Source organism: Lepeophtheirus salmonis, chromosome 4 (assembly GCF_016086655.4).
Source record: "Lepeophtheirus salmonis chromosome 4, UVic_Lsal_1.4, whole genome shotgun sequence".
NCBI lineage: Eukaryota > Metazoa > Arthropoda > Copepoda > Siphonostomatoida > Caligidae > Lepeophtheirus > Lepeophtheirus salmonis.
In genome coordinates, this window is record NC_052134.2 from 15,838,524 (window position 1) to 15,857,025 (window position 18,502).

The following is an 18,502-nucleotide window of genomic DNA, read 5'->3' on the forward strand; positions in this document are numbered from 1 at the left end:
AGAGGACTTTATATCCAGTCAATAAATTGAAATATGATCAGGAACTCTATGAAACCAAGGGTTCATCACATTTTCTTTCAGAGTTTAATCGTCAGTTGCAGTGGGAAGGCTTTTGATTAAATTTTGAGCGTTCTCTTATAGATTTTCTTCCAAAACCAATAGCTATCGGATAAACTGATAACCTATTTTGCAATGACCCCCCATGCTCATCTCCCCCAAATATTTGCACGTATACAAATAGCCATACAAGTATGTACGTGGCTAAACCAATCGCATTCCTCCCAACAACATGTATCTAACTACTCACTCCAATTTTATATTGAGGAAACATTTGGTGTTTTTATGACTCCCTCTCTCGAAAATGGGCAATAAAATAAAACGAGACGTGTATATATAGATTCATATATAAGTTACAACTTTTTTTTATTTCAAAATCATACCAATAACAATAAACATATAACACGTAACATTCTTTTGCAACAAGGGAACGAAAAAACACACGCGAATAAAAATAGACCAATGATTTCTGATCGTCCACTCGCTTTATTCTATGACCTAGAAAAATAAAAATAGATAGAATGAAGTTCATTTGACAGACAATAATGAATTTTATATTACTCCCACATAATTTGTGACCCATGATTTTTAAAAAAAAACAAATCAAATTGGTATTCACGTGAGTTAAAAAAATATTTCAAATATATTGTTTATTAGTGTTAGATTCGCATATTACTCGAATTAAAAAAAAAAAAAATCAACTTTATTACGATAGTCGACAACTGCCTGAAAATTATTATTTATTAATCTCATTTCCAGTTGTTTCTAGATTTTCATTGCATAATTCCTTATAAATGTCTTGGTCATATTTTAGGAGATGAGAAGAAGAGCAAAGGATGAATCCGTTGGCGCCATGAATTATAAAGGGACACGAATATTCAAAAATATATTATATCCATCTTCCCATCAAAGCTATTTAAATCTTTTACAATCGGTTTTTTCTCTATAAATATAAATGGGTATCTAGTAGAATGTCTTTTCAATATATTTACATTCATGCGAAGTGAAAGGCCATCTTTTTAAATTGATTATACCTAAGCTCGGTGCTACCATGATTTTGATTTATGTGCCTGAAACAAAGAATTTTCTATGGAAGCCTTTCAAGTTTAAAGGTGAAACCAACAGAAAATGTTCCTAGAACAGCATGGACAGTGCACTAGGCACAAAAAGTAAGAAGATTTAAATAAAAAAGGAGACAAAGACACACAGATGGTCTTTACGTCAACCCTTACAACGATAACAGCAATGGCGTCCTAGTCCTAGGTCCCTGCTAATATCCACAACAGGGAGTTCAAGAATTCTCAGATAAGTACTCTAAGAAAATGATGTCTAGCCGCACAATAGGATAATTCAATAGAGCAAGGAGCTGAATGATTGAGAAATTTTAACTATATATTGATTTTTCACTAGAATACATTCTAATTTATCAGGTGTATTTGCATTTTTGGCTTTTTTCTGCATTTATCAGTTGTTTACTTGCATATTGTATTTAGCTCGAATTTTATGCATAATTTGAACATCATCCCTATATTTAAAACGATGAAACTAATATTATGAAATAATATCAAAACGGTAAAAGGAGATCCCGAGTGAGAAACTTTAATATAAATAATTATCCTTTCGTGAATTTGATACATAATTATGTTAAAATCATTTACAGTTCATAGATCCATTATGTATTTAACCATCAGCTTTATACTATATACATACTTGTCCTCTTGAGACAACAAAGAGCTGCTGGTAGTAGGTAAATAATTTAGGTACATATCTAATACCTAGCTGTAAGCACTTACACACTAAGTACTACATACATTAAATCATAATTTATTTTTGTTTATTATATATAGATATATATTCGTTTGTATCTTATGCAGGTATGTTATGACAACCTTTGGATATTCTTTACCATTAATCAGTTGTTAGAGCTATGATCGTACGTCATATGTAAGCACATAGTAAAAAAACCCTGTTTATAGGTTAGTTTTAAAACGTTCTTTCCATGAACGGGACTCTCTGCACATCCATATGAATTACTATTATTGATGTATCGAATACATTTATATATACAGATTATATGCTTTGTTTTTGAATATTTACCTCTATGTCGGCAAGATTCGGATCCATAGTATTGAATAATCGAATATTATTTTATTTTTACGTTATATTGAATATATTTTTATTTTCTAAAAAAACAACCATCATTTTAGGTATTCGATACATCACTAATATAAAGGGATATAGCAGTCTCAAAAATTTGTATATCCCATCCCGTCTTCTCCTATGTCTTAAGAAGACACCCAACTCGGACAAAAAAGCATCTTTGATAAGGTACGTTGTCGTTAGGGTAGCTTTAATGTAAGGGCTAACCTGGGCTGTAGCCCAGTGGTATTCCAAATCATGATGAGCTGAAAATATGTACTTAATATTGTAAATCTTCTCAGCCCTGGATCCTATTTTTGGAGTAATGCGGCCATGGTTATCATAGATATGAGAGAGTGACATCATCATAAATACATTTCACCCATTCATATAAGGTCAATAAATACTTTTACTTCGCCTCAATTGAGAATAATAGCTAACTATTCTCGTGAATGAAAGACACTTAAAGCTTTACCAATATAATTGGTCTAGGACCCTAATATTTATTCCATAGTACTTTTATTTTCCTCTATTTCTTTGACTATTGGTCACCAGGATTAAGACAAAAGTAATAAATCGATTTTGATCTAACTTAGTACGAAGATTATACAGGGGAATAATAACGGGGGGGGGGGATTCTGAACCCGAATTTGAACATTTTTGATGATCAGGTTAGTAGTATCTTCATTTGATACACTATATTTTCCTATTACAAGGTATGGCATCATGAAATTGTCATTTAAATCGGAAAAATATGATGACAATGTTTGCTCGTACACCCCCATAAAAAATGGGATCATTACAAAATTTATAAAAGAACCCTAAATACTTTGATTAGACCTAGATTAAGAATAATGACTAGCTATTCTCATGAGTGAAAGATCATTAAAGTTATACTAAACTAATGGGGTTTGAGGCCTAATAATTTTTTCAATAGTATGGGTGAGTTATCAATAGTAATTACATCCCCCCCTCCATGTGAGCCACGGCGCTCCATTTTTGAAATTGTTGGCCAATCACTATGTTGAAATGGGGCTATATATTTTTGCTGCTGTATGAATTTGAGGTGTCATTTTCCCTATATATAAAGGGCGACCCTACTTATGAGTAAGTAGACAGGGCATTTCCTCAGATGTTGTGCCATAGCCCCCCTCCCCCAAATGAAGAAATTTTTGAAGAATTATCTCCCTGGAAAGAAAAATTTAGATGAGTAAACAGTGATAGAAATTTTTTCTAAGGATTTCTTCTCTTAAAAAAATGTAGTTCGCTCAAATTATGTAGCAAAGCAAAAATTTCAATTTTTTGAATTCAAACCAAGCCCCACCCAAAATAAAATCCTAGAGGAAGCCCCTGGCACATATGTGTCATCATAATTATTAGCCATGTAATGAAATTTATCTCTAATGACAGTTGGATGGAGAACCATTTATAGATCAAATCAGCCACTCATTTTTTGTCTTGTTTTGTTGTTTGAATGGCTATAAGACTCAAATACAATGGGAAAAGAGAGAAAGGACTGCATTGTTCATTAATAAAAGAAAGAAATTGAACACATAATAGAAAAAGAAAAAAAATATATATATCAAAGCATAAATAGTTCATGTCTGATGTATATTTTCACACTTTGGGTAGGTACTACTAGCTTCATCATAGGGGAGAGGCTCAAACTCAAACCAACCAACGAACCTATCGGGAAGAAAAAAAATCATTTTTCATTCCTGTCTGAGTGATGAGTAATGACTAATGATGATGACGATTCCACTTCTCCTAAATGAATGCCCTAAAAAGTGATCATGGCCAATCTGAGGAACTCAAGGTCCCTCTTAGATATACATAGTCTAATATGCATGCTGTACCCTAAACACACCAAGAAACTTAATTTACACTTTCTCTTTTTTATTCTTATTTAAATAAGAGGGTTTTTTTCTTTTTCTTTTTTGAGTGTTTGTAATATGGGGTCTGTCAACACAAAAACAGGCTAGAATGATTTTTATCAAAAGGATGTCTGCATAACATCTTGCCATTAAGTACAATTATGAATCCAAAATGGCATGTATTTTTGTGTATTATGCAGTCTATGACGTGAGTAGAAAAATATTATGAGGCCCAACATCCACGACTCTTTCCATCACACCATTCTGATAAACTATGTATTCAAAATGACATTGCTTTCTGTTTAATATTCAATCTGTGACGTCAATAAAAAACTCATTACTCTGAAAACTTTACACATATTATAGTCATTCAAATATATAAAAGCCTCTTTAGAATGTGTTTTTTATTTTAAATTGAGTTTGGATGACATATTTTGTATTCTTTGACAAATAGTTATTGTCCATATATCTATTAACCATTTGATTTTGTCCTTTAGTGAGTCACAAATTGGAAATTAAAGTAGCAAAAATAATTCGTCACAATTGTAGAATAAAAAATTGATATATTTTGTACATTTGCACATTTGCAGAGGTGTCCGCAGGGGGTGGGCTGGAGGGCTCCCCCCAAATTAAATAATTTTTATTTTTTCTAAAAAATTTAATATTTGAAATTTTTTTAGAGGATAGCTATGAATTATTGAAATAAAAAAAAAAAAAGTCGAAAAACCAAGCTTCCTCCCACCAAAAATATATATATGTATAATGTTGCGGCCATCTTTGATTTAAAAGGGTCATATCGGAGCCAAATGATGTCTCATGAATCAAATAAAGACTTCAAACTACAGACCATATTATTTTTTATACCACTTCATCCCAGAAATTTGAATACAGAGCTTAAAATTTAGCGAAATAGGTATGTCAATGAAATAATGGGCTGTTTGTATCTAAATGTATATGATGTAAAAAATAGCATTTCATGAGTTTAAAAGGCAATAACTTTGTGTTAACTCACCACCTATATGACAACATTCAAAGTGTACTCAAATATATAGGACATTAATTCTAATTTTCTTGGCTTTTGTTTAAGATTGATCTTAACTCACCACATATCTATGAACGCATTGAAAACTGATAGACTCTACGGAGTTCGTTAATGTCTGTTATTTGATTTTTTTTTAATAGAAAATCAACTGTAGTACTTATAAATTATTTTATTTTTCAAGTCATTATCAGATCCAACTGATCTTCAGCTCTTATTGGGGCTGCAACAGTTTCCTTTTGTGCCCCTTAGGAGTTGCATATAGTCATACATAGAACTGCAGGCAGGGAAAAAAACATACATTATACATATATATAGAACAGCTGGAAAAATATTTTCTAGTTTTTATTATTTTTTTATTCTATATTTAATGTTATATCATTCATAGAAAGACAAAAAAAAAAAAAAAAAAGTACCCGACTTGACAATAACTAAGTATATACAATATAAATATAAAAAGAATATGGGAAGTGATCGAATTTCAGGAAATCAAAATGTTTATATGTGTTATTTCTTTAAGTTAAGGAAACAAAAATAGGGAAACTCCTTCCGAATAAATACAAAACCAAAAGAATTCTCGGAAATATAAAGAACAGATGCTGCATTTTGGCAATTTTTTATAATGATTATATTAAGCATTTATCAGTTGTTTCATCTGGATTGGATCCGCTCGGGTATTTCTATACATATATTATACAAAGTATAAGGGTTTTTTGTTTTTCATTTTAAAACTCTTTCATTAATAATATTAGCTATTTATGTAGAGTGCTCTCATTTGACGTCAGCATTGTTGATGTCGGGTATTTTGGGGGCCTAAAGAACCAAGTTTCATAACAGAAGAAACCCCTTAATATTATGGAAAATAGTCAAGTATTGGAGGCCAAAATATGACCAACAAATAAAATAAATTAAAGATTGCTGTCTATCAAAAAATATCCCTCAAATTTTTAGTTTTATTTCATATTACATCACACCCAAATATGTTATTACACCGTTATACAATCTTATTTCTTTATTGTATATATAAAATAACAATTTTGTATGGAAATAATTAAATATTTTTCTCTAATTATCCTATTTTTACTTCCCCATCAATCAAAGAATAATAATAACTGTACAAATTTAAATATTTTATAGGGATTTTCAGTACACTTTGATTTAATTCAAATATCAGTGATGATTATCTGCATAAAATAGTATTCAATGCAAATGTTAAGTATTTTTTTATTCTTAAAGTCATTTCATGTAGTTTTATTTAAAATTTGTCGATCTTATGTACTAAATAAATATCAACAATATGCCCCTAAGATGGGTTGCCTTAAATTATAGTACAATTGAGGACGTCAGTGAAAATGCTCTATATGTTATTCGGTATACACATGATTTATATAGTGGTACCAGGATGATAACACATTTAAAATGGTACTATACTACCATTTTGCTTGTATTTCCACTAAGTCATAAAAAAGGTTTAGTACGAAAAGTATGGAAATATCAAAACATATATTCGGTACAAATAAAAGTATCGTAACAACACTAATATACGTACAATAAAAGTTAGTTTATAGGAATACCCCACATTTTGTGGATTGAATAAACCGATATAGAACCAATATTAACTTTACCGATAAAGAGTTAAGCAAACGGATTAAGATATTGCAGTATTAGTGTTTTAAGAAAACGAATATTTCTAAACCGCTATGAGAATTTATATGGTGTTTCCATACTTTTTGAGACATGTTTGACTAAAAAAAAACAGTCGTTAACATGCACTTACAGGGTCATCTGTAATAATTTTGATTGGGGAAGGGACTAGCTCAGAAATTAGCTGATGACTTTAAAAAATGCAATTGTCATTTTTGCTTTAGTTTTACAAAGTACAATTTTCTAGCACAGGAATTTGGGAGGTTACGCCATTTCAACTTCTTTATGGCTTTATGTCACTGCTGTAAAAACCGGTTTGAATACATATTCAGTATCATACCGTTTTAAATATGCATATCATTACAATGGTACAACCATATTTAGTACTCAGTATATATTATGTAAAAAAGTATGCTGAATGGTTCATGAGCCTAAACTCTTTTCGCATTTCCTTCGACTTCCAAAATTGTAGCGGGTATAAAAATGGTTTATAAAACATTTTTTTCTCTTGAAAAGTTAATTAAAAAATTTGTTGTTTAAGTGAGGAAGAGGTTGGGACTGAAAAAGTTTGAAAAGCAGTGCTTTAATCAACTAACTTAGCCAAATGATTTAAAACTTTATAAATTATGTTAATATTTCTTCAAAAAACTCGACTAAATAAAAAAAAACCGCTTCAAACAACGTTTTATGATAAGTTTTATCTCTTTCTTTCACCATCACTCACTCTCTTGAAAAAATGGAGATGTATAGATAATTTTATGAAGCAGTTACATACCTTTTACAGGTAGAGGATCAAACCCATCTTCTTCCTCTTTTATACCTTTTGTTGATATTGTTTTTCCTTTGTTTGTTTGCGTATTCCTAATTGGCTAATTTCTAAGCATGCATGTTGTACTTTAGACTACAAACTCATGAATAACCAATTCTTATATCTATGTCGTCTACAAGTAGTAAACCGTAACATAAAATTGTTAAAGTTACTCAATATATTCACATGTTTTTTTTTTAAATTTATAAATCACGTGTCAAGTCCTACTTTTGATGAGGATAATGCAATAATTGAGCATTCTTTAAATGGTCGATTAATGGTGTAATATTAGGATGAAAATTACTCATTGGTACGACCTATTCTGTGACACGTTATAAAGTTCAAATGTCCACATTTATACCAATCATAAATATACATATGTGTGATTTTAACAGATCAAATTGAAATGAGAGCATCAATGAGTAAATGGTAATTTAAATGGTAGATGTTGCACATAATTAAATAATAGAGTAATGAGACTTTGAAATAATAACATTTTTTGAAACTTTCTTCAATTTTTTTGATAATAATTGGTCCTTTTTCGAAAAAGTAGTAAAAAAATATTTTAAACATTGAATCTTAATCAAAGATATGCATTACTCAAAAAAATTACGAGACACAATCAAAAAAACAAAAATTTGATTTGTTTATTTTTTTGTCATATTCAACCAAAAATGTTAATAGTGTTAAAAGAAATTTCAAGGATGTTTCATAAAGTTTTCTATACACAGTACCTAAAAAAGTACAGCTTATTTGGACAAAGTTTGGGCATTAACCTCACCCATCCTAATATATAATTTCTTTATACAAGTTTGAACTTGCACAGCAACGGCAACTTGTACACACTCTATACATATATAGTATTTAATGTCTGTTTTCAATTGTCATGCAAGGAGACGACTATTAAATCGATAGCTAATATGCTGATGGTTCAAAAATACAAACACACACACAAAAAAGTTATTAATAAAAAATAATAAAAACAAAACAATAAACAGGTAAACAATGGCGGAGAATATGCGGGTATCACTCTAAATAGATACTTAGGTAACTAACTACTATTACCATCTTGCTTTAATAAATAGACTATACAATGTATATATTACCCTCTGTATCTATCTTGTAGAGTTTCTCATTTCCTGGAAATACCGGGATCCTGTTAGTAAATGAAAAATATAAGCTGTAAACTTTACGTTCTTTTTATATTTCAAGTAGACAAACTATTCTTTAAGCTAGCTTTAGCCAAAACTATAAAGTAATTGGCGAAGCGAAAATCACGTGATCAATATATGTACAAGGTAGTGGTCGTAGCAATACTTTTTTTGTCCCCTAGGAGTGTTAAATATTATTTCGTTACAAAATAGTGGATTGGTGTAAGGTCTAGTGATAAAAAAGGAAAAACAGTTGATGCGTGTGCTCTTTCCTCTCCTTTTTTTTTTTCATTATTTAATAGGTCGTGGGTGAGTTAACATCTCCCTCTTCAAAAAATAATCCTTAATTAATTTATAAATTCATAATAAAATATATATATGTATGAGTTTATATATAATTATAATATTTTCCCTGCGATAATGCTATTTTAAATTTGGAAGGTTCTCCTCTTTATAGTCCCCCTCCAAAATCATAAAACAGGAAGCTGATACTAACTAAGGTCTTAATTCAGTAGTACTATATATCTTCCTTCCGCCTTCTTCCCACCCTCATACACAAATCCAATCTCTATCCATTACTTACTAAGCAGCTTTTATAAATTTGCCCTTATAACTGAATTAATAAAGTAAATTATGCGAAAGGAAGAAAAGGTTCCATAGGGTATACGGGGGAAATAACAAGAAGTGAGAGAGTGATGTCATTCATCTATGGTATCATTAAAATCGACATCTTGTGTGGGGAAGAAATATATCCGTATGACTAGGAATCTACTCAAGCTAACAGAAGCATTTTGCAGGTCTTAACTAAAAAGGACTCTAAGGAAAGAGGAGACAAGGCAGTTGACATAATAATTAAAAAAATAAAACATCTATGTCAATTATGTTCACTTAATAACCCGCACCCTCAATCAAAAAGTGACAAGGGACATGACTTTTGTTGAGAGTGAGGAGAATTGAACATAGAGTAAACATTTGTAAAGAATTAAAAGATTTGCATTTTTAATAATGAAGTAAGACATAAGATGAACTTAGTTCAGTAATAAGCCTTAAACTTATTATCAATCAAGAGGAGAACTTTTTTCCATTGATGAGTTTTCTTGCCTATTTACTTAGATTATCTATAGTATCAATTCTCCATTTCATCGTTTATATTCTAGGACTAATAGTGATAATGTTTTTAAAACCCCTAAACTGATCCTTCCTACCACAAAAAAAACTTTGATAATATGGGATGTACAATATAGTTTTTGTTACAGCAAGGGGCTTATATAATTGTGAAATATACAACCCAAGCCGATTGCTAAAAGTCAATTAAGTAAGCATAATATTGATAATTTAGTATTAAAATTCCATCATTCGAAATATTTTTGTCTTCCTGTAACATTATTTATAACCATCGATTATTCATTATTAAATTATTTTAAACTCTTTTCTGGGAAACCGGGATCCTGGGATCTTGGAAGATAAATCCTAGTATGTGGTTCAAAATTGTTCTAAATGTTTTAATGTCATATCAGAAAAGATCTTTTATTCTTTTTATGAGTGGTCCTATTAATTTCGTTATATATTTATAAGTATACATTATATCTACTGATACCATAGGAATTTTTTGCTGCATCATTCTATAATTTGATAACCGAATTATCGTGACGTCACATTTTTTATGTCATTATTTTTTTATATTAGATATATATGTTACTACATGCAAGATGTTTCATGGGGGACTATACACATTTCATATCCAAATCATGATCTAGGAAAAATAAAAAAAAAGTGCAGCGAAACCTCAATAACCGAACATTATAATTTATTATAAAACACCGTAGTCGACAAACATTTCTATCCAGTGCGTACCGATTTCCGAATATGAGTTATTTGGTTAAACAGGGATCCGCTGGGTCTTTTTGTTTCTGCAATTTACAACTTTTCATTATCTCCGTCTCGAAGGCTCAGGTCTGCTGTACCCATAGCTTTACCCAGTGGTTTAAGGACGAGAGGGCGCTAAATGTCTGTGCCCCTCAAAACAAAGTTTGTGTCCCCAACTGAAATATGAATATAGACAGAATTATAATTTTTATTTTAGAAGATTGAGCTACATTGAATAAGTTTACCCGGACACAACACATTTTGTTTCTATTTTGAAATTGGGACAACGACAGCGGACAGTTAAAATTTAAGCATCGCAACCTTTTAATAATAAAGAAATAACTTTACAAAGCGAATAATATGCTATCCGAGTTGGAGGAGAGGGATTTAGACTCAATCGATCATAATTGCTCGAATAAGTTTCTTCGCATGATTAGTCAATAATTAAAGTTGGTACTATATATTTTCTATTTTTCTGTTTCAGGAGTTAATGATACCTATTACGTTTATCCAAAATAATTATACCTTAAAGGTAAGTAGATACAATAAAAAATCATTGTACTTTACTCAATGAGATGTGCTCTCCTTCGGCCTCATCTCTGAGTCTACATATCGATTCTGAGTCCCTCCCTCCCTCGGAATACTTAATAAGAGGTAAACTCACAAGTTCTTTTACATAACGAGACCTCCAATTTACTTTCATGATCCTCCGAAGTGCTAATTATCCGAATATCTCGATAAATTCGTGATCTCACTTCTCCAACTCCAATTCTTCGCTTTGCAAATCTACTTCCTTATGTTAGAAAGTTCCAAAATCTGAATTTAACTGTTGCTGTCTTAGATTTCGAGATAGAAAAAGAAAGTATGACGTATGGGCAAGTATATACAATGTACCCAAAAACTGCAAAATAGTGACCACTTTTTAAATTATTGTGTTTTGCAATCGTTTATTATTAAATTTGCCCTTCTCCAGATATGAGAACTCTGAAGGATACAATAATTATGTGTATAGGTTCAATAAATTGTCTTTTCTGAAAAAAAAGAAGGTAATTTCCATAATTTTGTGCTTTTGCAGTGCTCTGTAGTCTTGAAGTATTGCCCCAAAATGGCATTCAACGGATGAATGAGGAAGACCCTTAAAAAACTTCGCACAGTCTTTGCAAGGAAAATTATGAAGAACTGCCAGCCTGGAAATCAGTTTGGATATTGATTTTTTGACGCACCAAATCCGTACTTGGGGTACATGGTAGATATATCCATGTATAGGTAGCAACTGACATACCATTCCCCCCAAAAATAAATGAATTTTTTTTATCGTTATGAAAATTAATATAATTTTTTTCAAAAAAAATAAAATATATGTAATAGTTAATAGTAAAATAACAAGAAATTCATCGTGCTGTGAGGGGCATTTCATCTCAGCAAGACCTCAGTATACATAGGTAGATACCTATAGCTATTATATAGCATGTACTATTTATTATTGTCTTTAAAAATTTATATATATAATTTTATGATTAAAAAAGTGTATAATATGTAATATTCGGTTTGGAGCTGGTTAGGTTTGGATTAGGGATGGGTTTTGAGTACTTTTAAAAAAAAATAAGGTAGTAAGTAATAATTCAACTGGACACACTGGCAAAATTGCGTAGGTATATAGTCTTAATTACAAAGAACATTGTTAGGTACCAAATAATGCACTAATGCAATTTTATTAGTGATGAATAGAGATGGAAAAATGAGCGCGGTGGGCGTGTAAAAATTAACTCCTCCTCTTAAGTTATAACTTGAAAAAAACAAATTGGACAAATATTTATTCTCTTACGCTTAAAAATGCACCAATTTTCCCTTCTTTAATGTTATTCGTACGCATAGGAGGAGAAACCCTTTTTGGACAGACAATATCAATAAAAATTGCGTGAATATATTGCTATCAATATATGACGTCATTTTCCTATAACTGGCCCTCTCCACATTTTTTTTGGTAAACTCTATTAATGAGTAAGAGTGCGTAAGCTAACAGTTTATAATTACATATTTGTAATGCAATAATAAGCATTTCTTGTTCAGCTTTTTAGATATAGGAAGATGACGTCACAAAGAAATGTAGACTACTTTGTTTGCTCAGTAATCACTTGAATACATATTGTATATAAGTAAACATCCAAATGGTCAAAGATTTGTAATTACCTGTCAATACTCGCAATAGAGCTAGATATATGACATATAGCTGGATAAAAACAACGGATAACTTATTTAAAATGTTACCCACAGAAGAGTGATTAGCTGCATCAGAGTACGCATTTGTTCAGGTAATCTATAGATATTTTTTGCATTGATATTCTGTGTAAAATTTCATTGGTGGAGATCAGTGGAGCTGGAACTATATGGGCTCAAGGGGAACATATGCCACGCACTTTTTTTAATTTTCCTAAAAAAAGATGGGGTTTCGATAAAATGTAGCCTCTTGCAAGGAATGTTACGCTAATGAAAGACAAAACAAAATGTTTCCTTTAAAAGAAATTATGAAAGAAACGAAACATTCTGTCAAAATCGTGGAAATTGGTCAAAAAACCCCCCCTCCAATCCTGTAGAATCATTCCCAGTCTTTTCAGTACCAGTAATTTTATTCCCTCAAAAATTAATCCACGTGACATTTCATTGCCACTTTAAAGAGGGATATTTAGTGACGCCAAACGGTCAAAGCTTGTTAGTAGTTTTTGTGTAGGACTGTACAAATAGACACTGGAAGTATGAACAGGAGAAGACTGATGAATAGTGATGAATGGAGAGATATATAAAATATTAATGTCGTTTATGCATTAAAAATGACGTCACCATAAATGTTTAATAGTGAGTTGGGATGGAATCCCGATCCGTAGATATTGTTCATAGATAGGGGTGTAGGAGTATATCCTGTCATTTGTCTTCCCTTCTTTCATCATCTATCACTACTCTCATCAATTTCATCATTCCCTTTTCTCCTCTATTCCTCTTCTCAAAGTTCAGATCTTTAATATCTGAAATTTAATTTTGTGTGAAAGCTGTGGATTTTTGAAATTGTTTTTCCAAAGAATTTAATTTTTTTGTGAATACCTGTGAATTTATCAAAAAAATTTTTCCAACAAATGAATATTTGAAATTTTTTTCTACAATATCTAATTTTTCAATTTTTTTCATAAAAATTCCAAAAACCAAGCTCCCCCCCTCATCACTACAAATATAATCTTGCAGACACCCTGTATATACTCATTTTTAAAGTGGAAATGAAATGTTGGGGGATAGATTTTACAAGGATTTAAATTAAGAAGGAATAAAAATAAAAGAAATGAATTTATCGAAAATTAAATTATCTAGCACCATTCCTGATGACGTTACCATAACATAACTTGCCCTCTCCACTTTCATATACATTCCCTCGACGGTGTTACAGACCCCCGCCTAGTTTGGATAAATGGATTGATTCAGTGCAGTAATTAGGGTTTTGTTATTGGAGGATTGGTGGTGATTGGAATGACTATGTAAGGAATATTTTATAGATGGAACGGGCAATTTTATATTTCCTTGTTTTTCTGTGGACAAAATTAAGGCTATTGTTCTATAATTAGTGGTATAGTTATGAAATCAAACAGGAATTTTAATTAAAATATTTCTTCAATTACTGTTTTTAGAATTCAAAGAACTTTTCCTTTAAAATAATTATTCTGCTAACATAAAATAAATAGATCAATCAAAAATAAATAAAGAAAAAAGAGACAATAAACTTTTTAAAAAGGTTATAGAATAATTTGAACAAAATCTTCCTTTTTTATAAAAGACAAATAAATTTAAAAAATCTCAAATTTTTTCGAAAATTTCGATATTCAAAATTATTTAAACAAAACGGTTTTTAATATTGATATTAATATAAAAATGAGTGGGTGTATGCAATGACCCCTTGTTCACTAGCCCAGGGCCCTCTGGTCCCGATGATTACGTCTATTTTTCGGGAAAGTATCTACATATTATTATGTTCTAAATTTGACCTCTGTTATTTTATGATAACTACTATTATTGTTATTGAATGAGGTTGATATTTTATGGCCCATTGTTTTAGTCTTCAGTTCTATTTGTGTTCCCTTTTTCATAACGAAGAAAATATAACTATGTTTGTATATAGAGCAAAATTCAAAGGTTCTTGCATTGTAAAAAAAAGCAAGGAAAAAAAACCGGCCTCCCAGACTCGTTTGTTTGTCTCTTTCTTGTTGATCACAACGGACTCTCATATTATGTAGTCCTGCTCTTATTGTTATTACGTTAGCTTTGTTTGTAACTAACAAATGATTTTAAAAGCTCTATTTTTTGGACTCGTTCGTTCGAGTTCTGTTATTGTATTTTTGATGGTTATAAATGGATTCATTGAATGTATTTGTGTATGTGTATATTTATGTATTTCAGATACTGGCTTCAAAGTTCGCTTGTTGTTTGTATTTGTACAATATATAGATGAACAAATGGACAAAAAAGTTTAGAAAATGTCTCCAAAAGTTGGGAAATTTATGTCTTTACTAACTCTATAAATAAATGTACCTTTAAAAAACTACTAATATGCATTTTCGTCAATGTCTTACTTTCATCCAAGTAGTGAACATTTTTTTGACATATAGTAAGCTATATCCAAGCAAAGAATATGTTGGCTATGAGCTAGCAAATTTTCACCCCTTATTTTACAATTAATTGTAGATACGTTCGACATTCAATTATTAGTACATAATTAGTAAGTCTTATTTAGTATTAGAACGCTAATAAATACCACAGGTGTACATTTTATGCATTCTTGAGCCTACATGTTGTTTTTTATTAATCTAGTAATAGTTGTTCTTTAAATATCTAGAAGAGAGCATTTAATTATAAAGTTATTAAGAGTACGTGTACCCATGAAAGGCGCAGAGATAACTGGGGATTTGTTTTGGAGTTATAAGTCCATGTCTTTGTTGTTTAAATGACTTGAGGATAAATATCGGAGTGATTCCTGCCTAAATCATTGCTATATACGAGTAGTATTTGTGTTTATTTCCTTCCTCTTATAAATACTTGTCGCTAATCTAATTACAGGGTTGTCTGCAAGGGGTGGGCTGGAGGGGCTATAGCCAACCTCCCCAAAAAAAAAAAAAAAAAAATTTTTTTACACAAAATTGAACATAAGATATTTAATTTAACTTTTCAATTTTTTTTTCAAAAAAATTTAATTTTCTGTCAATATACGTATATGGATTTTCCAATTTTTTTTTGCAAAAATTTTATATCTCAAATATAATTTTTGAAATTTTTTGGGAATAGGGGTGGATTTTTGTTTTTTTCTCCAAAAAAATAAATTTTTGTGAATGGCAGTCGATTTTTCAATTTTTTTTTTCCAAAAAAATTTAATATTTCAAATTTAATTCTTCACAATTTTTTCCAAAAAATTTATTTTGGAAAAAAAGATTCTTTAAATTGTTTGGCTTTCAAAGTCATTTTTCGATTTTCTTTTTTACTAACTGACTGAGCTTATAATTTACAACTCTATAAATAGAGAATTGTTCTTTCCTCATCATTTTAACATAATTTTTTTTTTAAGGGATTTGTAACGAACGAGCTTCTTACAAGAGTGTATTGTGTGTATGAATTACCACATAATATGCAATTTTTTTAAGATAAAAAACAAATATGAAAAAGGCCTCGTTATTGCGTGACATTCTTGGTAGCATCTGCTTTTTTTAAATAGGATGTCGTGAAAGATATCTTCATCTCTATAGGAAATGGCTGGGAAAATATTGCCAGTCACACCCATGGCTTTCGTGTTGGTCAAACCCTACGACTTATTTTTGACTGCTCCCACAATTAAATGCTAATGAGGGTATAAAATTAAATGAATGCCGTTATTTACATAACAAGATTAGAGATAAAAGTGGTTTATATAATAATTTGGTTTTATTAGTCGTAGATTGAAAGAATGATATAATTTTGGTTTTTATGAGTGAGGTATATTTCGTGGGGCTTAAATTCAAACCTCCTAATTGACAAATAAAATAAAGGATACCGTAATTATTAGAGGCGTCTGATGCTTCTATTTGTTTTATTAAGTCATACTATTACATTAGGTATCATAGATACCTCTTATGTGCGTGGATACTGCTCATTTTATGAATTAGTATATCAAACTTAGTCAAATGTGATAATTGTATATTTATCTTCACAATAATAATTTAACTCCCTTAAAGGTGTAGTTTTTTATTGTCCAATTCAGTTTTTGAACAGTTGCAATCGTCCCTGGAAACGGGAACAGTTGTAGCATTTAATGGGTTGCATTGAAAGTTGCTATAATCTCTAATTAGATTTCAACAATAGAAGAAATAGGTTGGTTCTACTGTTGTAAATTTTGGTTTGTCTAAGTCAACCCTACTCTGTACTATTTATCAAATTATGTCCCTAACTTCTTTTACCTATATATCTGAAAGAATTAATATTATAGGACTAGTCAAATCTGATATTATAATATTAATTATAATAGCATTTTAAATACATGGGTGTTTGATCAAGGAAACAAATTGAGCTTTTAACCAATCCCCTACTTCAGAAAATATTAATAATTTTAAATAGGTTTCAAACACTCCCAACACTTGACTTCATTCACATTGTATATTTGTTATATCTAAAATATTTGCACCTATCACGACATTATCCTAATAACATAAAAATATAGACAGTCTTTTGTTGTCAGCTGTCAATGTTTCAACTTTTTCACTCCTTATCAGTATCTGAACGTTGATTGGTTAAATTAGAATGGCTTTTGTTACGCTATAACCCATATCAAATAATGAATTTAAAATAATTACAGAGCTGAAAAGAATTGATTAACTACTCCCAGGTGATTCTGGGTCTTTTTTTGTTCATTTTTTAGATGAAAGGTTGCGAGATACAAGAAAGTTAACGACGTACCACAAATCACTTTATAAAAGATATTTAAAAAGGTTTCGTTAGTGATCATTAAATCTTATATATAAATAAGTATAATTATGTCCAATATACAGTGGTACCTTGGTTTTACGTATTATTCACTAGGATTAAGGATCTTAGGAGTAAGAGCCGGAGAAATTCCATTCCCCTTTTTTCCTAATAAATATCCATGTATGTAATATATTTCTTGACCGACATTTAATTCTTTAGTTCCCCTCTTCAATGGTGAAGATTGTGGGAAAAAATTTGGAACATAAATATATATATACTTATATATCATATTATATGTGTAATAAAATATATCTTACTCAACCAATGTAGACTTTATGAAGATCAAACACGAAAGGACTCTTGTTGATGAATCTACGAGCCCAAACTATCCACATAAATCCTATAAATATGTAGGTATGTGTGAAGTCTTGAGTGCCTGAAATGAAACTGCTTAGCAAAAATAAAAAATAAAAGACTTTTTTGAATAAAGAATAAAAAAAAGTTCTTTATATTGTGTCACGATAGGGGGGACACCCCGAGATACTTCTCCATGTGAATACATTCATACATAGAGAGATAAACAGATGTATGCATTGTACAAGTTGCGGTTTTGTACAACTTGTAACATGTGCAAGCAAATTGTACAAGTTGCAACATTTCAACTTATTAAGGGAAACATGACTTTTCCTCGCCCCGGGAAAAATCAAAGACTCAAAAGATATCAACATACATAATATGGTGTGCGTCAGCACATTTATAAGTACAACCCAAGATTTAATAGGCATATTTGTGTCTATTATAGGTTTATTATTCAAATTTGTCAAATGAGTTGAGATACCCTAGAATGGTTACTTTATGTAGTTTAAAACCTTTCTTTGATTTAAGAAACTTATAATTGCCCGATATGGCTCCTTTCAAATAAAAACAAAACAAAAAAGCTATCGATGTATCATTATTT

The 18,502-nt window shown here is 30.4% G+C and overlaps 1 long non-coding RNA gene across 1 annotated transcript; it reads right to left on the bottom strand.

Moving 5' to 3' along the window:
• Positions 1 to 394: 394 nt before the first annotated feature.
• Positions 395 to 17,977, bottom strand: LOC121116909 (uncharacterized). The gene is made up of 2 exons (XR_005863977.2): positions 17,862 to 17,977; positions 395 to 555 (listed from the first exon to the last, which is right to left on the bottom strand). It is a non-coding gene; the product is annotated as an uncharacterized lncRNA (long non-coding RNA).
• Between the last annotated feature and the right edge of the window lie 525 nt (positions 17,978 to 18,502).